The sequence below is a fragment of the Lactuca virosa genome, chromosome 1, assembly GCF_052849685.1.
Source record: "Lactuca virosa cultivar CGN04683 chromosome 1, Lactuca_virosa_CGN04683_v6, whole genome shotgun sequence".
Lineage (NCBI taxonomy): Eukaryota > Viridiplantae > Streptophyta > Magnoliopsida > Asterales > Asteraceae > Lactuca > Lactuca virosa.
Window position 1 is genome coordinate 220534780 of NC_136426.1, and position 20119 is coordinate 220554898.

The following is a 20119-nucleotide window of genomic DNA, read 5'->3' on the forward strand; positions in this document are numbered from 1 at the left end:
ATTTAAATTACGGCATCCCTCTTTTAGGTTGTAAATAATGTTGTCGGATCCTAGCCCTAATTTCGCATTTGAGTGTTTAATTGGGGATTCTTGTCTAATCAACTTTGTCTCTTTTCCCTTTCAGATGTCTAACTCGAACAACAACAACGTTTCAGGCTCAAACCCTTCAGGCTCATTCTCACTCATGAGTTTTTGTGGGAGGGTGATTTTCGATGGGACCAATTTCAATGATTGGATCCGGAACATCCGCATGGTCACCCGCTACAAGGACAAGGAGTATGTTCTCGATGAAAAGCTGAAGGAAGTAAATGTCAACACTGCTACTCCCGAGGAGATCGCTGCCTCTGAGGCCCATTAGCGCAATGCTACGAAAGTCCATTGCATCATGCTCACGACTATGACTGCAGAACTCCAAAATTCCTACGAGGACTTCTACCCCTATGAAATGCATCAGGATTTACTGAACAGATACCACCAAAGCGCCAGGCAGGAAAGGTACGAGATCATCACTTCGATGATCATGACCAAGATGAGAGACAGAGAGTCTGTCACTGCTCATATCTAGAGAATGCAGAGATATGTTGACTGCTTGCTGAAGTTAAATGTTAACTTCGATGAAGAGCTGGCGATTGATATTATTCTTCATTCCCTTCCTCCTTGCTACAACCAGTTCCTCATGACCTACCACATGAACAAAGAGGAGGTCTCGCTGAGCAAGCTTCAAGGCCTGTTGAGGACTGCTGAGAGCAACCTCAAAGACAAATCCATTGCACCAACTCCTACTACTGCTTCCCCCTTCTTGGCTATTGGGCAGGAGAAGGGTAAGAAGAGGAAGGATCCTTCAAAGAGCCACCATAAGGGAAAGTCCCATGATGGCACCTCTTCTAGTGGAACCAAGGCTGGTAGCACCGCACCCTCCTCCAACCCTAAGGATGCAGAGTGCTTCCACTGCCATGACAAAGGGCATTGGAAACAAAGCTGCCCAAAGTATCTGCAGGACATCAAGGATGGAAAGATAAAACCATCCTATGCATGTATTTATACTATTCAATCTAATGACTCATCACATGCTATTTCTTGGGTTCTTTATACAGGATGTGGTTTTCACATTTGTTCTGATTTGCAGGGCCTAAGAAGAAATAGGGATGCGGAGCATGGGAAGATAAACCTGGTTATGGGAAACAGAAGATCGTCGCCTGTCACCAAGATTGGAGTTCACTCTTTTGTGCTTAGTAGTGGGTTAGGACTAGAGTTGAATAATTGTTGCTATTCGCCAGAAATGGCTAGTGTTGCGTCATTGGGCCTTTTGTCTAGGTCTATTATGTTCTCGGTTATGGGCCTGTCCAGCCATTTATATTTATTAGGGTTTACTTTATATAGTGTATTCATGCACCTTAGTATGCACGCTTTTGATAGTTTTATTCTTTTGATCGTATTGTAACCCTAGCACACCTCTACAGTAGCCATTCTTCATAGAGTTCTTCTGAGCTTGTGACTGATTAATCATTCGACACAAGCATTGATTCATCTAGTGTTATTATTTTCATTGTGTTCTTGATTTATCTGTTTAAGAATCTTATCGATCTAAACATTTTAATCTCATCAATTGGTATCAGATCAGGAGACTGTGTAAATCATACGCATTTCTTCTGTTTGAAGAATATTTTTAGGGTTTCCGCTTTTATTGAATCTGTTGAGCCCTCATCTCTTAATTGACGTTGTTCATAGATCTCGATATTGCCCTAATACCGCTTTAGAAGTCTGATTCTTGACAGGTAAAAAGATCAAGTAATTATGTCTCACAACGAATCTCAAACCAATCCACTTAACATCTCCAACAGCATTGGATCGACTACAAGGATTCTAATCTTGTATACACAAGATTATGAAGTCTGGGCTCTTCACTTTGAAGATTATGTCCTGGGTTCAGAGGACAACGGATATTTAATCTGGGAAGCGATTACCGTGGGTCCTTTTTCTCACACTGGAACCGAAAGAATCATCAAAACTCAAAAGGAGTATAATCAGCTGATGATTGACGTGAAAGATGTTACTCAAGACGAGAAGGACAAGCTTCTTAGCAACATAAAAGCAATGAGGATGATCATATTCGCTTTACAATCTGACACCTTTCGTCTGGTGAGTGCATGTACCACTGCAAAGGAGATTTGGGATCGGCTTAAGGAGTTTTTATTCCACCGATGAGGATCTCGAACACTCTACTCAAACTCTTCTGCTTTCAGAGTTCGGTGACTTCAAGCAAAAGCAAGATGAAAGTCTCATTCAAACATTCGATCGTTACAACCATCTTCTGTCACACCCCCAAACCAAGGATGGCGAAAACGTCCGAGGGTGGAGGACTTCATGTATAGTATCACAACAACGAGTATAATAGTGCTCAAAGTAAATACAACCATCATAAATATAATTGAAAAGGTTACACCATAGTATATGTTTACATGTTTCAAAATCAATTACATTATGATGACAAAATGAACTGTTTGACGATTTAACGTCTCATCCTCAAAATGCTGTTGATTTCCTATTTCACTGATTTCCTGAGAATACAAGTAGTTTTGAAAAAGAGTCAACAATTAAGTTGGTGAGTTCATAAGAGTTTTGTTTGAGGAAAAAGCCGTTTTCCTTGTAAATACGATAGAGTATGATTCCAGAAAATCCAATATTTTCCTTATAAAAGTCATGTAGTCCTAAATCCCATGACCGAGAATATGTGTGTGTTTTGTACTTATAATGTTCATAATGGTAATGTGTTTCCAAAGAAAATCCAATATTTTCCTTATAAAAATCATGTAGTCCTAAATCCCAGGACCGAGAATATGTGTGTATTTTGTACTTATAACGTATTTGTAGTTTTAAATAGATAAAACCCCTTTTCAAAGTAGAATTTTCCCTGTAAACTTGAAAGATTGTTAACTCCCTATGTGAGTCGCTATAACCATACTATGACGAGAAATAACATGCACAACGTTTTTCAGACGTTAAGATCATATGATTCTTGTCACTCGCAGACCTGCCGGTCCGGCTGTAGCTAGCAGCGAGGTGTGGGGTGTCAATCCCAATATAGATCTATATAATTAATTATCACGCTCTCCCTACAATAGACTCTGGTTATAACTTACAGGAATTGGAATCCCGCACTCGAACGTACGGGGAGAGAATTGCCTCACAACTTAAGTTAACTAGTTTACACATAGTTTCATTTTAAAACCTCTTCCGTGGAGGAAGTAAAATCACCTTTTATGAATAAATTAGTGATATGAAATCCTTAAACTATTACTATTATAGTTTATCATGTAGTATATGAAAAAAAACCCATTTGTTTTGAGAGTAAAACCTTTTTCATGTAGTAAAAATCCATAAACTATGTTTATTGTAGTTTATTATATGTGCTCGAAATGAATGAAGAAACCTTATCATGAATGACTAAATTTTAGTTTATGATGATATTCTAATCAAGAAAATACATTCAAATATTTAGAACTTATTGTTATGCACTTTGCTCAACATACTACAAAGTGTTATGAAAGTTGTAAGTTGTTAACTAGTTTTTGACCTTTCTACACTGTTTTAGAAAAATCATAGAAAAATCATACGAAGTCGAAAACTGAATCCGTAAATTCTGAGAGTCCATAAAATGTGTCTAGTTTATTCATAATTTTTATTATGATTTTTAGAAGTTTTAACTTGTGTTAAAATGTTCATATTCACAGACTGGTCCGAATTCGTTTCTGAAATGATAGGCAGTTTTGTAAATATCACCATGAATGGTAGAAAAATCGTATGGAGATGTGCAAGTAGTCATTTTAAAGGTATGAACCTGAACTATTTTCATATTAAACAGTTTTGAAAGATATTAATTTTAAGATAGTCAAAACAGTCCGTGAATAAGACTCAACGTTTCTGATGAAAGCTGTTGTTTGAGTTTAGTTAAGTTTTTGGTGTTTTAACTTGTATTCCCCCCCCCCCCCCCCCCGCCCCTTAAAACTTGAAGAAAACATGAAAATGTAGGGGTATGAACTCACTTTGTGTGATTTCAGTAGATGGATGATGAAGAAAAGGAGTTTCCAAGTCAAGAACACTTGGGAGATGCTTGAAGATTCGAAGATCTAACAACAATATGACGATATTTGTGTAAGGAACCCGTGATTTGAGTGAAGAAGTGTAAGGAAATCAAGTGTGGGAAGAGATTTACTTACCAAGCTGTATGAGAAGCCTTAGAACTCCTGGAGAATTCGAGAATTTGGAGAGGAGAGTGAGAGAGAAAATTGTTTGCTCTTTGGTGAAAAGTGAGTGAAATGGGAGGAGAGCGGAGATTTTCAGCTTTTGGTGAACCTTTACAGCTGGAGGAGGGGTGTCAAAGGACAAATAGTTGACTAGGTAGGGGGAATAATGATTGAGGGTTGTACCATGAAGGTATGGGGGAGGTTGCTTGTGTCTTACTCTAGATAAAGTCAACACTCTACCCCAAAATCTAATTTAATAGATTTTATTCTTGGACAAGGATTTCCCCTAAAAATGTGATTAAAAATGAATATTTAGGGTCTCTTATATTAAATACGAGTTTTGGTGAAAATCCCGCGTTAAAATCACGAAAAACGGGCTTAAAACGAAGATTTGGTCAAAAATCAGGAAGGAAATGGGAAAATCCGAAATTGGGGCCGAAGTTGCGAAGGTTCGGTCTTAGGAGCATAGAACCGAAGGTAGGGTTCGGTTATGTGTTGGAACCGAGAGTAGGGTTCGGTCTCAGCTTTGTATCTCGGACCGAAGGTTGTGTCCCGGACCGAAGGTGAATCTTGTCAGAACCGAATCTTGTCAGAAGCGAAGGTGAAGTTCGGTCCAGGAGGCTTCTTAGGGTTTCGGTTCCTTAAGAGGGTTTCGGTTCCTTAAGAGGGTTCGGCTCCTTAAAACTGCTTTTCGCGTAAACTTCCGTTTTCGAACGTTTTCGACTAAATTAATGGTCGGGATGCCCCGAGTGATTATAAGAAGTTGAGAGAGATTTTGTGAGAGATTTGGGAGAGATTTGACATACTTGGAGAGATTTGACATACTTGGAGAGATTTGGCATACTTAGAGAGATATGGGAGAGATTTCACATACTTGGAGAGATTTGGGAGAGATTTCAGATACTTGGAGAGATTTCTCATACAGAGAGAGATTTGGGAGAGATTTCACCTACTTGGAGAGATTTCTCATACAGAGAGAGATTTGGGAGAGATTTCACATACTTGGAGAGATTTGGGAGAGATTTCAGATACTTGGAGAGATTTCTCATACAGAGAGAGATTTGGGAGAGATTTCACATACTTGGAGAGATTTCTCATACAGAGAGAGATTTGGGAGAGATTTCACACACTTGGAGAGATTTCTCATACAGAGAGAGATTTGGGAGAGATTTCACATACTTGGAGAGATTTGGGAGAGATTTTAAATAGAGAGAGATAGAGTGAAAGAGATTGAGAGAGACTTCGTTTGCGACCTTTTTAAGTGTTTGGCTTCGTAACGCAAGGTTCTTACACTCTGTTAAGCCTTGTTATGAATGTTATACACTCCTGAGGGGTATGGAATAATGTTTTATCGAGTAGATTCATCACTTACCCTGATTAGGGTTTAGAATTTCCGATCACGTGAAAACTCTAAGTGATACTTGTATTAAGATTGCGAGTAGTACAATAAGAATCATAATGGAAACCCTAATATACAAGGGTTAGATGAGTTGACCGGTTTGACATGTTGACTTTGGTTGACTTTGACTTGACCAAAAATTGACGGTTGTCACATCATCCCCCCGTTAGAAAGAATTTCGTCCCGAAATTAGCACTTTGACCGGAACTTCGAGAGTTGGGGAAAGATGTGGGAACTTTTCGTAGTACATGAAATTGATATGGTGGGGATTAATCCGCCTGGTGTTAAATGACGACCTTGGAATTTCTTATTGTAACTTGAGCCGATTCGATTTAAAAGGAGTTTATTGTTTTGGAATGATAGTGTATTCTACGTGTGCCTTTATGCTCTCCGCTTTATACTTGGTATTACTACTATGAATATTTTATAATGTAATTTGTGAGTACTAGTATTACGAATGCTTCAACAATTTGTGATGAAATTTGCAATATAATTCCTACCAGATCTTTTATAATCGCTTGGTGTAAACTAGTCATATATCATTAAGATTGCAAGGGCATTCGAATGAGTGACTCCGCCTTAAGCCCACAACCAAACAAGGAACAGGAAATAAGGCGGAATTACACATTCTAAGTCCATAGAATCTTAATGATATATGGCCATAATGTTTACACTAGCCATCATAGATTCACTAGTAAAAACCCTGTGTTTTTATATAGGAGATAAGACTTATTTGGGTTTTGTCGTGTTCTCGAGATGCTTTCAGCCTTTCTCGAATTTGTACTAAGTCATAAGTGATAGCTTCTCCTCGGAGCGTTGCATAGGGTCTGCTTTAGTGTTTCTGGTTTGATTAGATCGGTAGGGAACATATGGGTTCGGTTTACACGACTAGACTTATTCGGATGGTAGAACGTTCACTCGCACTCCCAGGTAGCCTTGTCCCGAAGTTCATGGTAGGACTCGTACCTGGTCCATCCATCATTAACTTGCGTATATAGGTCATATGTAATTAAGGTTAGTAAGACAGTTGGATGGGTGACTCTGCCCCAAGTCCACAACCAGACAAGGAACAGGAAATAGGGCGGAAGCACACATCCAATGTCCGTAGAATCTTAATTATATATTATCCTCGCATATACACTTAGTAGTGATAGACTAACCGTATTCGTCCCAAGCTTCTGTGCTTGAACCTTATCTGCTGCATGCGTGACATTCCCGAAGGGTCTTCCGGAAACACTTGTGGAAGGGTTTCAGAAGTTATAATACTCTTCTGGTGAGTGTTTTGGGGTTTCGCAGCGAGAGATGGCCCGGAGGTCCGTGTCGGATTTGTGTTTATGAGAGACAAAGGTTTTGATATTCAGTGGGTTAGGTGAAGGGTCCTTTCGTAGTCGTTTAATCTGGAAGGTGAGGACTATACCAACCGAAATCGGATGGCGACAACAATATCTTTTTAGGTAAAACATGTGTTAAGCTGTATTCGCATGAAATGCTCATTAGAGTGATAGAGTATCTTGTGTTTCTTTTCAGTGTGTTCCGTTTTGATTGATGTTATTATTACTGCAGATGATTCATACCACAGCAGCTAGCACTGGTAGTAAGTGTGTTCAGATAGCTAGTAATGATACTTTATATCATGATCCCTGACAGGTCACTCTATGATCGAGTGGTATATGTAAGTCGCATGTAATTTGATATTGGTGAAATCGTCGAGTGAGTGGCTCCACCCTAACCCCACTACTAGACATGGAACAGGAGTCAAGACGGAATTATTCGCTTTAAGTCTTTAGTATTTTGATTATAATTAACCCCGATGTAGGCACAAAGTCGTCACAGCTCACCGGTAATGATCCTAAGGTCATATATGAGTGTTTTTGATTTGATTTGAACGAGAGAGTATTTTAACTACTTTTTGAAAGACGGTAATTTTAGCAACATACCAAATTCATTACAAACATATGGTACTCAAACGTTTTTGTCGTTGGAAACATTACAAAAGTCCTAATAGGGTTCCCTTGTTGCTCCTGTTAGTTTGTTCGTCACACTCCTCTTGCTCCCCCGTCATTCTTCTCAGTTGGCCAGTCTCTTTTGAAGTGTCCCGTTTCACCGCATAGGTAGCATACTAGGCCTACCCTGGTGTTGGTGGTTGAAGTGAGGTGCTGGGTCTGGTTTCTGCAGAAACGGGCAGTATGTCCGTTCTCGTTGCAGTTTTTACAGTGCATCACCCGACAAACCCCATTGTGATGGAAGCCACACTTGTTACACTTTGGGAGTGATCCATTATATGGTCTGGCCGGTGCTTGGGTGACAGGCCTTGTGGCTAGTGCCGAGGCATGTGTCGTGACTGCAGTTGTAATGGCAGGGGTGGCCATGGGTTGTTGTCTGTTAGCGAATCTTTAAGATAGGTTGCGCTCCTTTTTGTTCCAAAACTTTCGTTTATTACTCTTAGGTTTGTGGTCGGAGGCGTCTTTGTTGGTAGACACTCGCTGGTGTCCCTTATTGTTGCAGCAATTAGTATTTCTGACATCGCTTCCACCTCCGCTGGCATTGTTAGCATTGATTTGCGCCATGGCGGCTGTCACGGTTGCCATGAATGCAGCTTGAAAAGTAGCAGAGTCTATTTGCAGGGTTGGCGCCTTGCTGGTTGGTTGGTTGTCTCTTGGTGAAGACATAGTTCTGTTTCATGATGAAAAACGACTTCGTGAGTGGGGATGATTATCTCAAGTGCATTCTTACGATTTATATTCACATATATAAATTTTGCACATTGATGTACTATTCTTAGTGTTTCTGCTAAACACTCCTGAGATGGAGTTACGGAAATGGGTAGAAGTAGGTTTTGTACGAATGTTAAATTTACTCATCCTAGTTACTATCTTTGCCCAACATACTTAGTTGAGGAGTTCTGATGGGATCCGGTGCATTAGTACTGGTATGATCGCACCCTATAGGTCTACGAAGAAGGCACCTTTCAACCAAAATGTTTAAAGGTGAGATGATAATGAGTTTTTAGAATGGCTATACGTCGCGAGTTTTCTAACTAAGTTTATCTTAGTTCAAATTGTAACGTATTCCGGTGTTTATGGTGTTCTGAAAGCAATTCATAATGAAAGTCTATATATAATAAACCCATGTATTTTAGTAGTTCTGTATCCAAGTGAAACCTTGTAATTTGATCCAAGCTAGGTCCTTCTTACGACCAATTGATGTATGCTTAGTTATATAATTAAGACTAAATAGACCTTTGAGTCTATTAGGTATGTCCTAAGCCCATCTTGTTAATATGATTCTAGTAATTATGGTTTCAGAGAAAAGTTTGACCTCGATGCAGGTCTACCTCACATCCATGAGAGGAAAAGTTTTGACAGCAAATAGATCCCCCGATTATTATAATCGCTTAAATCGCAGTGTTGAGCTTACACATAGAATAGAGTAGTACCAACGCATACTCATGAACCTAATCTACCAGGTCTTGTGAGCAGTATGAACTCTACTCACGACGATCTGTCCCTTGCGATGCCTGAGGAAAAGTCGATGCACCTTGCAGCTCTGCCAATCGACGCTTGGGTGCAACCATTCTCTCTTCGAGTGTCGTGTGTCTACCCTGTTACTCTTTTGCCTCTGCCCGAGCGGCGATAAGGTCCTAAAAAAATTTGGTCTCTGAAATAGCAGTCTCTTTCCAAGTCTTGGGTACTTGAGATGGTAGGGTCTGTAGTAGCGCGCAGTTTCCTAACTCGGTTTGCAGTCTCCCTGTTTTAATCCCCGATGTTCGTGATCTGTCGGGTCTTCGCCGGGAGGGCTCTGTCAGTCGGTCCCCCGTGGTTGAGGTCATAGCAACCTCGTTGGTCTCCAAATGGTGATTGCTGTCATTGCTGTCGACTCCAACCCTCGATCACGGTTGCCCAACGGGGCACAGGTCCGATGTAGTCGAAACGGTTTGCGGGAACCCTGGCTATGCATGGAGGGTTTATCACCTCCGGTTCCTCTTCTGATTCTTCTCATAACCATCCACCATTTCCTTGGTTGGGAAAGTAGGGGTCGCCTGGTAAGTAGAATCTTGCTATGTTATACGTGCGAGAATAGGAGGGGTAGAAGAGATAATTAATAGACGTCTAATCCTATAATTACTTATAGGGGGTGATCCTTATTAGTCACGTCTATAATCACATAGTGCATACCAGTTATACATAATCTGAGATAGAATAGACCTTCGAATAAATGACTCTACTCTAAGTCCACAACCAAACAAGGAACAGGAAATAAAGCAATAGTCATAGATTCTGAGTCTACAATATATTTAATTATGTATAACCTTAGCGTATGCACTCAGTCATTACAGACCTACTAATAGGGATCTTTAGTTTTCACATAAGTTGATTATAGTATCACCAAATACTCCTATAGTATTTTAATGTTTGTCTTATGTTTTCGATGTTTCTGTGTAGATAGAATTGGTAAGTTTTTAGACTTGTTGCAACACCACAACCATTCCCGGGCATATGCTAATCACTTCTGGGTTAGACATAGTTGATCAGGCTATGTCATTCCCAGACCTGACTATACATCCCCAAGCCTACTTGTGGCGTTCAACAATCACCACTTTTATTTTGTTCTAGAATGATGCTGACCTTAGTATGTATGCATGCATGTATACTTTTAACAAGAAACTATTTATTTCTAAAAGTATAGTTATTTGAAAATGTTAAATCAGAGACCTTAGTCCCAATGCATTTATAGTTTGTATATCTTATGTGGTTCGATATACTTAGTTCACTATAAACAATGCTCTGATACCAATATGTCACACCCCCAAACCAAGGATGGCGGAAACGTCCGAGGGTGGAGGACTTCATATATAGTATCACAACAACGAGTATAATAGTGCTCAAAGTAAATACAACCATCATAAATATAATTGAAAAGGTTACACCATAGTATATATTTACATGTTTCAAAATCAATTACATTATGATGACAAAATGAACTGTTTGACGATTTAACGTCCCATCCTCAAAATGCTGTTGATTTCATGTTTCACTGATTTCCTGAGAATACAAGTAGTTTTGAAAAAGTGTCAACAATTAAGTTGGTGAGTTCATAAGAGTTTTGTTTGAGGAAAAAGCCGTTTTCCTTGTAAATACGATAGAGTATGATTCCAGAAAATCCAATATTTTCCTTATAAAAGTCATGTAGTCCTAAATCCCATGACCGAGAATATGTGTGTGTTTTGTACTTATAATGTTCATAATGGTAATGTGTTTCCAAAGAAAATCCAATATTTTCCTTATAAAAGTCATGTAGTCCTAAATCCCAGGACCGAGAATATGTGTGTGTTTTGTACTTATAACGTATTTGTAGTTTTAAATAGATAAAACCCCTTTTCAAAGTAGAATTTTCCCTATAAACTTGAAAGATTGTTAACTCCCTATGTGAGTCGCTATAACCATACTATGTCGAGAAATAACCTGCACAACGTTTTTCAGACGTTAAGATCCTATGACTCTTGTCACCCGCAGACCTGCCGGTCCGGCTGTAGCTAGCAGCGAGGTGTGGGGTGTCAATCCCAATATAGATCTATACACAATTATCACGCTCTCCCTACAAAAGACTCTGGTTATAACTTACAGGAATTGGAATCCCGCACTCGAACGTACGGGGAGAGAATTGCCTCACAACTTAAGTTAACTAGTTTACACATAGTTTGATTTTAAAACCTCTTCCGTGGAGGAAGGAAAATCACCTTTTATGAATAAATTAGTGATATGAAATCCTTAAACTATTACTATTATAGTTTATCATGTAGTATATGAAAAAAAAACCCATTTGTTTTGAGAGTAAAACCTTTTTCATGTAGTAAAAATCCATAAACTATGTTTATTGTAGTTTATTATATGTGTTCGAAATGAATGAAGAAACCTTATCATGAATGACTAAATTTTAGTTTATGATGATATTCTAATCAAGAAAATACATTCAAATATTTAGAACTTATTGTTATGCACTTTGCTCAACATACTACAAAGTGTTATGAAAGTTGTAAGCTGTTAACTAGTTTTTGACCTTTCTACACTGTTTTAGAAAAATCATAGAAAAATCATACGAAGTCGAAAACTGAATCCGTAAATTCTGAGAGTCCATAAAATGTGTCTAGTTTATTCATAATTTTTATTATGATTTTTAGAAGTCTTTAACTTGTGTTAAAATGTTCATATTCACAGACTGGTCCGAATTCGTTTCTGAAATGATAGGCAGTTTTGTAAAAATCACCATAAATCGTAGAAAAATCGTATGGAGATGTGCAAGTAGTCATTTTAAAGGTATGAACCTGAAATATTTGCATATTAAACAGTTTTGAAAGATATTAATTTTAAGATAGTCAAAACAGTCCGTGAATAAGACTCAACGTTTCTGATGAAAGCTGTTGTTTGAGTTTAGTTAAGTTTTTGGTGTTTTAACTTGTATTCCCCCCCCCCCCCCCCCGCCCCTTAAAACTTGAAGAAAACATGAAAATGTAGGGGTATGAACTCACCTTGTGTGATTTCAGTAGATGGATGATGAAGAAAAGGAGTTTCCAAGTCAAGAACACTTGGGAGATGCTTGAAGATTCGAAGATCTAACAACAATATGACGATATTTGTGTAAGGAACCCATGATTTGAGTGAAGAAGTGTAAGGAAATCAAGTGTGGGAAGAGATTTACTTACCAAGCTGTATGAGAAGCCTTAGAACTCCTGGAGAATTCGAGAATTTGGAGAGGAGAGTGAGAGAGAAAATTGTTTGCTCTTTGGTGAAAAGTGAGTGAAATGGGAGGAGAGATGAGATTTTCAGCTTTTGGTGAACCTTTACAGCTGGAGGAGGGGTGTCAAAGGACAAATAGTTGACTAGGTAGGGGGAATAGTGACTGAGGGTTGTACCATGAAGGTATGGGGGAGGTTGCTTGTGTCTTACTCTAGATAAAGTCAACACTCTACCTCAAAATCTAATTTAATAGATTTTATTCTTGGACAAGGATTTCCCCCAAAAATATGATTAAAATGAATATTTAGGGTCTCTTATATTAAATTACGAGTTTTTGTGAAAATCCCGCGTTAAAATCACGAAAAACGGGCTTAAAACAAAGATTGGGTCAAAAACCAGGAAGGAAATGGGAAAATCCGAAATTGGGGCCGAAGTTGCGAAGGTTCGGTCTTAGGAGCATAGAACCGAAGGTAGGGTTCGGTTGTGTGTTGGAACCGAGAGTAGGGTTCGGTCTCAGCTTTGTATCTCGGACCGAAGGTTGTGTCCCGGACCGAAGGTGAATCTTGTCAGAACCGAATCTTGTCAAAAGCGAAGGTGAAGTTCGGTCCAGGAGGCTTCTTAGGGTTTCGGTTCCTTAAGAGGGTTCGGCTCCTTAAGAGGGTTCGGCTCCTTAAAACTGTTTTTCGCGTAAACTTCCGTTTTCGAACGGTTTTCGACTAAATTAATGGTCGGGATGCCCCGAGTGATTATAAGAAGTTGAGAGAGATTTTGAGAGAGATTTGGGAGAGATTTGACATACTTGGAGAGATTTGACATACTTGGAGAGATTTGGGAGAGATTTCACATACTTGGAGAGATTTGGGAGAGATTTTAGATACTTGGAGAGATTTCTCATACAGAGAGATTTGGGAGAGATTTCACCTACTTGGAGAGATTTCTCATACAGAGAGAGATTTGGGAGAGATTTGGGAGAGATTTCAGATACTTGGAGAGATTTCTCATATAGAGAGAGAGATTTGGGAGAGATTTCACATACTTGGAGAGATTTCTCATACAGAGAGAGATTTAGGAGAGATTTCACACACTTGGAGATATTTCTCATACAGAGAGAGATTTGGGAGAGATTTCACACACTTGGAGAGATTTGGGAGAGATTTTAAATAGAGAGAGATAGAGTGAAAGAGATTGAGAGAGACTTTGTTTGCGACCTTTTTAAGTGTTTGGCTTCGTAACGCAAGGTTCTTACACTCTGTTAAGCCTTGTTATGAATGTTATACGCTCCCGAGGGGTATGGAATAATGTTTTATCGAGTAGATTCATCACTTACCCTGATTAGGGTTTAGAATTTCCGAACATGTGAAAACTCTAAGTGATACTTTGTATTAAGATTGCGAGTAGTACAATAAGAATCATAATGGAAACCCTAATATACAAAGGTTAGATGAGTTGACCGGTTTGACTTGTTGACTTTGACTTGACCAAAAATTGATGGTTGTCACATCTTCTCAGCAAAATGATCAAGCATGGAATTGGCAGAGTGGTGATCGAGCAGAAAGTTACATTTATGAATGGTCTAAAGCCAGAATGGATGGTTGTGGTTTCAACTGTTAAAGCTCATGAACAGTCCAAATCCTATTCGTTGGCGAAGCTCGTGGGAATTCTCAAGTCTCATGAAAGTGTTGTGACCAAGGAAACGAAAGTGGTTTCCGGAATGGGTTCATTGGCTCTTATCTCAAAGGGTAAGAATTCGATTGAAGAAGAAACAGAATCTAACATTTCTAAATGTGATCTGACAGATGAAGAATATGCACTGATGGTATCCAATCCCAAGCGGTTTGCAAGAAAGAAGTTCCCAGCCAAGAACCGAAACTGGAAGGGAAGCTATAGTTCGAAGAAGGCAAAAGAGGAAATTAAAAGCGCTCCTCAGAAAGAAGAGGAAAAGAAAGAGAACAAACTTCTGGGTGATTTGGGCTATGACTGCAATTATTGTCATGGAAAAAACCATCTAGCAAAAGAGTGTATGTTAAGAAGAATGAATGAGAAGAAAGAGAATGAAGACGATAAAGCTTACCACACTTGTAAGCTTGAAGAAGCCAAGATAAAGAAGTCAAACGATAAATCCATGCATGTGTTACTTGTGTAGGAAAATGTTGAAGAAAGAGAGTTCGGTGGAGTAGATATCTGGTCTACTGATTTGAAAGATGAGGAAGTATGCAAGCCCACTCATGGCAGGGAATTCGTAGCGAAAGAAGAAGGTTCTGGTTTGGCAGGAAAGTGTTTGATGGTGACGGCTGGGGTATCACAAATGAGAGGTTACACTACAGATGGCAGGGATGATGAAGCGAAGGAGAGGGATGATAGATGCTTCACAGCGAAACCAGTTGGAGAACAGATCAATGAATGTGATCAGTTGATAAAGAAGGTAAATTCTATTCTCATAACACTCAAAATACCCGTTTCTAACTATGAAAAGGAATTAAATGATTTAAAATCTAAATTTTTTAATCTAAGTGGTAGCCTAAAACAAACTTGCCTTACAAATGCTAACCTAACTGATCAAATTAGCAGGGTGTCGTCCAAGAGTGAGGAGCGAAGGATGTGGATAGAGCAGAAGGAGTTAGAGTTGGTTAGGGCAAGAGATGAGTTGATATATTTGCAAAGAGACAATTTTGAAATTTTTGAAACAAAGGAATATTTTATGTTTAATTGCTAAGCGTATTTATACAAATATTACACAGTTGCATCTAGATTGCGATATCGGCAAAAAGATTCACAAAATAATTTTGCCTTTTCTTGAACTAAAGGAAGACGAAATAGATGTTGATTGTTATAATTGTGAATCATATGTCTCATCAGAAGAAACCACTGATGCCTATAGGATTGGTCTGGACAAAATTGAGTCCTTTATTAAGTCAAAAGACCACAAGGACATGCTTAAAAACTTATTGGACGAAAATGATAAGTTGAAAATTAAAACCGAAACCGTATAAATTTTTGATTCATTGAGTACCAAGTTAAGTTCAGAAAACAAGATTGATGTCAATAACACTTCTGAATTTGACGAGGACGATGATATGAGTGAAATTTATGTAGAGGACGTGGTTGACTGTTCTGAATTTATTAAAACCGAACCCGAACCAGCAAAAGTCCTTATATCTGAAAACTTTGTTGAGTTCGCTCGATCGTCTAAAGACCATAACAAAGTCCTGAAAGAAAAGGCTGTGGTATACCGAAAGGTACAAACTGTACCGAATCATGTGTACACTGCCTCTGGAGTTACCAAGAAGCAAATTGTTGAGCTAACTTCCTTGGTAGATGAAGATAATGCTGATGGTTGTGATGAGTACTTTTGGTCATCCCCGATTGATAATGCAGATGAAACGAAAGGATTATCGGAACGAACCCCTTGGAGGGTGAAAGGCAGATATGTGGCTGAACCAATCAATAAGTCGTCTAACTTCGCTAAAGCAAGTACAAGTGGTAAAAAAGAAGCTCAAAGCGAGACCAAAAGGACAATCGAATCTCAGTCAGTAAGGAGCGAAACTCATGCAAGGAAACCGAAACCGAATGTGAATATTCACAAATCTTCCAAGCAACTTGCAGAGCAAAAGCGTCAACGAAACAGGAGATATCAGAAGAATCTCAACGAAAGGAAGCAGTTTTGGCAATCCCAGAACTCTAACTATGTGCATAAAGAAAAGTCTTCCTTTCAAAGAGCGAAAGTAAATTCGCAGGCGAAACCCAAGCAATGCTCTCATTGTCATTCTTGTGCTTCACAGAAACAAAAGGGACAACTTGCTCACAGGTCATTATCACCAAGCCCAAGAAAGTTCACCAAGAAGAACAACCATCCTTGCTCTCAACCAAATCAAACTCCTCTCAAGGAAGTTAAAGGAGAGGGAAAGCTTGTCTCCGATTCAGAAGAGCAAATAAAGAAGACGACTACTAACCCTAGGAAGGATACGAAAGGAGTTGTTAGGAATCAATATAAAATTAAGAAGTTTGATTCAAACAAACCGATTGTGAATAAAGTCAAATTTTTCACCATTAAAAGAAAAGATGAAACCACTTTAATAAAACGAATGTATATGGTTGATCTTTCTATTTCTTTTCCTTGTACTGTAAAAGGCTCACCAGGCCCCAAACAAATTTGGGTTCCTAAATCTGCTTAATTTTTGCAGATTATACGTGACGAGCAGTTCGACGACGAATGGTAGATTGATAGAGGTTGCTCGCGTCACATGACAGGAAGGAAGGAAGAGCTGAGGGAGTTTCGGGCTCTCAAAGATGGTGGATGTGTCAAATACGGAAACAAATCTTATGGCACGATAAAAGGCTACGGGATGATTACGAATGGAGATTTCTCAATCCGTAAAGTTGCCTATGTGGAAGGATTACAACACAACCTAATCAGTGTTTCACAATTGGTTGTGGGAACTGGTCTAAAGGTTTCGTTCGATGATGAAGGATCAGAAATCATAGAGAAGAAATCGAAAACGATTCTACTGAAGTCGCAGCGAAAAGGAGATGTATCCACTGAATCTAAATCTGATACGAGGGAAGCCTGATCTATGTCTACTAACTAAGGCTCACTATGATGAAAGTTGGTTAAGGCACCGAAGACTCTCACACCTCAACTTTAAAGACATCAACAAGCTCGTGCTTGGTGATCATGTGAGAGGTCTTCCCCACTTGAAGTTTGATAAGGAGCATCTATGCGTTGCATACGAAATGGGAAAGCAAAGAAGAAAGAGTCATCCAACTCTTGTATATACAAAGATCATCGAGCCTCTTGAGCTTCTTCATATTGATCTATGTGGACTGTCACACCCCAAAACCGGAACGGCGGAAACGTTCGGGGGTGGAGGACGTCATGTTTAGTATCACAAGATATGTATATAGTAAGCAAGCAATGAACAACCATTTCATTTAGAAAGAAAGTGTTTACAAAGTGTGTGTTCACAAAACATAGAATTCATAAGCAAATAACAAAACAAGACTTGAAGCTATAATGCTCCATCTTCTGAATTCCCAGCACGAGTACCTGTCTAATCGGCTCCTGAGAATACAAGCTATTTGAAAGAGTTGATCAGCAATTAAGCTGGTGAGTTCATAAGATTTTAGTGATGTGAGTAAATTGTAAAATGTTGTTGAAAATGTAGTAAGTTGTAAGTTCTGTTTAGAAAAGTTCGCCTGTTCCTCTAGAAAATCCTATATTTCCTACTTTAATGAAAGATAAGTAAAAATGACTCTACAACCCTTTCTATGAGTACTAAATGGATACAAGTTATATAAAACTCAGAGTAAACAAACAATCGACTGTGCGCATCTGCCCCAATCCCACAACCAAACAAGGAACAAGAATTAAGGTGGATAGCACACACCCTATTGGTTGTTAGATCATTCTTTTATATAACCCTAGTGTATTCACTTGTTACTCATGGAGTTAGTTGTAATTGTTCCTATAGATTTGATGAAAAGATCCTTTAAGAAAACCCCTATTTCTTATGATAAAATGATGACCACAGTGACTACTTTTATAATAACTTAGTTTATACTGGATATATATGATCTAATATCGGATAGAAAGTTAATTGGGTGAATCTGCCCTAAGCCCACAACCAAAAAAGGAACAGGAAGTAAGGCGGAAAGCACACATCCAACTACCTATTAGGTATTAATTATATATAACCATGATGTATAAACTAAAGTATTATAGAGTTAATTACCTAAGGTCTTCTAAGTTCCACTGGTTTAATAAAATGGATTAAACCCTTTACTGGTTAAGTTTCTAGTTTTGTATACCAAAAGTTCTGATTTGGAAAGTATGTTTTGTACTAGAAAAACTGTGCTTTGACTCTGTGTCCTATGACCTCACCCATACATGGTACCCTTATGATGACTTACTGTATACTAAGCATATATATATATATATATATATATATATATATATATATATAGAATCGAATAGAAAATAGATTGGGTGAATTCGTTCCAAGCCCACAACCAAACAAGGAACAGGAAATGAAGCGGAGAACACACATCCTATTACCTGTCGCATCCTATTGGTATATATATATATATATATATATATATATATATATATATATATATATATATATATATATATATATATATATATATATCCTATGATGTATACATTAAGGAATCATAAGATTAGCATTATGGTCCTTTCTTTTAAACGTAGCCTTCTACCAAGGCATCTACTGTTATGTGCTAGACTCGACTATTCTGTTTGTCGATTGTAAAAATGTATGTTTTCCCTAGTTCATAACTATGTTAATTCAAAAATAGTTTTAGTGTGACTTTCAAGTGGTACTGTCACTTTATGAAAGTAATGGGAAATGTAAGTACACAGTTGTCGTTTAGAATGACATGCGGATGTACTAATGACCTAAAACATGTTTGTTTTATTATGGTCATAATGTGAAGGCTAGTACCCCTACTAAACGTTCTCCCTGTCTAGAGATTAAGGGAACTAAACGCGACCTCTTCAAATTCTTGCAAGCCGTGTAATTCACATTTTATATGATCATGTATACCCAATATAACTATCACCTTTTGTTTAGAACAATGAGTTAGTGATTCATTGGTATAATTAGATCCTGTATGTTCTCATGCTATAGCAACCTAGTTTGTTTGTTCTGTATGGTATTGTTTGTTTCTCATCATAGTATTCTCTCTGTATGGTATTGTTTGATTCTCATAATAGTATCTCTCTCTGTATGTTATTGTTTGTTTCTCATAATACTATCTCTCTTGTATCTAGCATGAACTGAACCCCTAAACTATACCCCTTATAGTTTACTAGTAATTTACTTGTACTGTTGTTGAAAAGACTCATTTTCTACGAAGTTATGTTGATACCTTTAAAAACGGAGTTTTGTATAACTATAAAGTAACATAACTTTAAAAGAGTTTTTGAAATGTTTTGACAACTTATAAATGACATAAGTAACATTTTGAAAGATGTTTATAACAAACAGTTACAAAATTTTCATTGTGTTCAACTTGTATTCCCCCCCTTAAAACATTTAAAACAGTTAAAAGATTCATTACGGGGTATGAACTCACCTGATGTGGGTGATTCAAACGGGTATGCGTGTAAGGATGAGAATTTCCACGAATGAAGTCCCGAGACACAATAAGTCCTAAATGACATATAATGACATATATTGGCATGAATATAGTGTTTATAAACAACTATATGAAAGGAAACAGCTTCCGGGACTAGGAAACACTTTGTCCAAGTGTTTGAATCACATGTGATTCGTCAAAGGGAAGTGAAATGGCACAAACTTGAGTTTACTACCATGGGTTTACGGCCCAAGGGAGTTTACGGCCGTAAACTCATGGTCAAACATGCCAAAATGTTGGTTTGAAGGCTAGGGAAGCTTTAGGGACTTTTGCTCTACACAAGTATGAAAAAGACCAACCCATTGAAGGCTTTTGATGATTTTACGGCCCTTAGGAGTTTACGGCCGTAAACACATAATCATGTATGTATTTGAGATAAGTTTAAGGTCCTTTAATCATCAAGGAAGGGTTCTGGGTCACTAGCTTTGCATCTTATAGGGTTTATGGTCCATTCATGCTTCAAAATTGAGTTTACGGCCAAGGGAGATCTTGGGCCCTAAACTCAAGATGTTCTTGGGAAATGCATGTTTCAAGTCTCTAAGCATGATTCCTAACTAGATATGAAGTATAGGGAAGAGTACTTA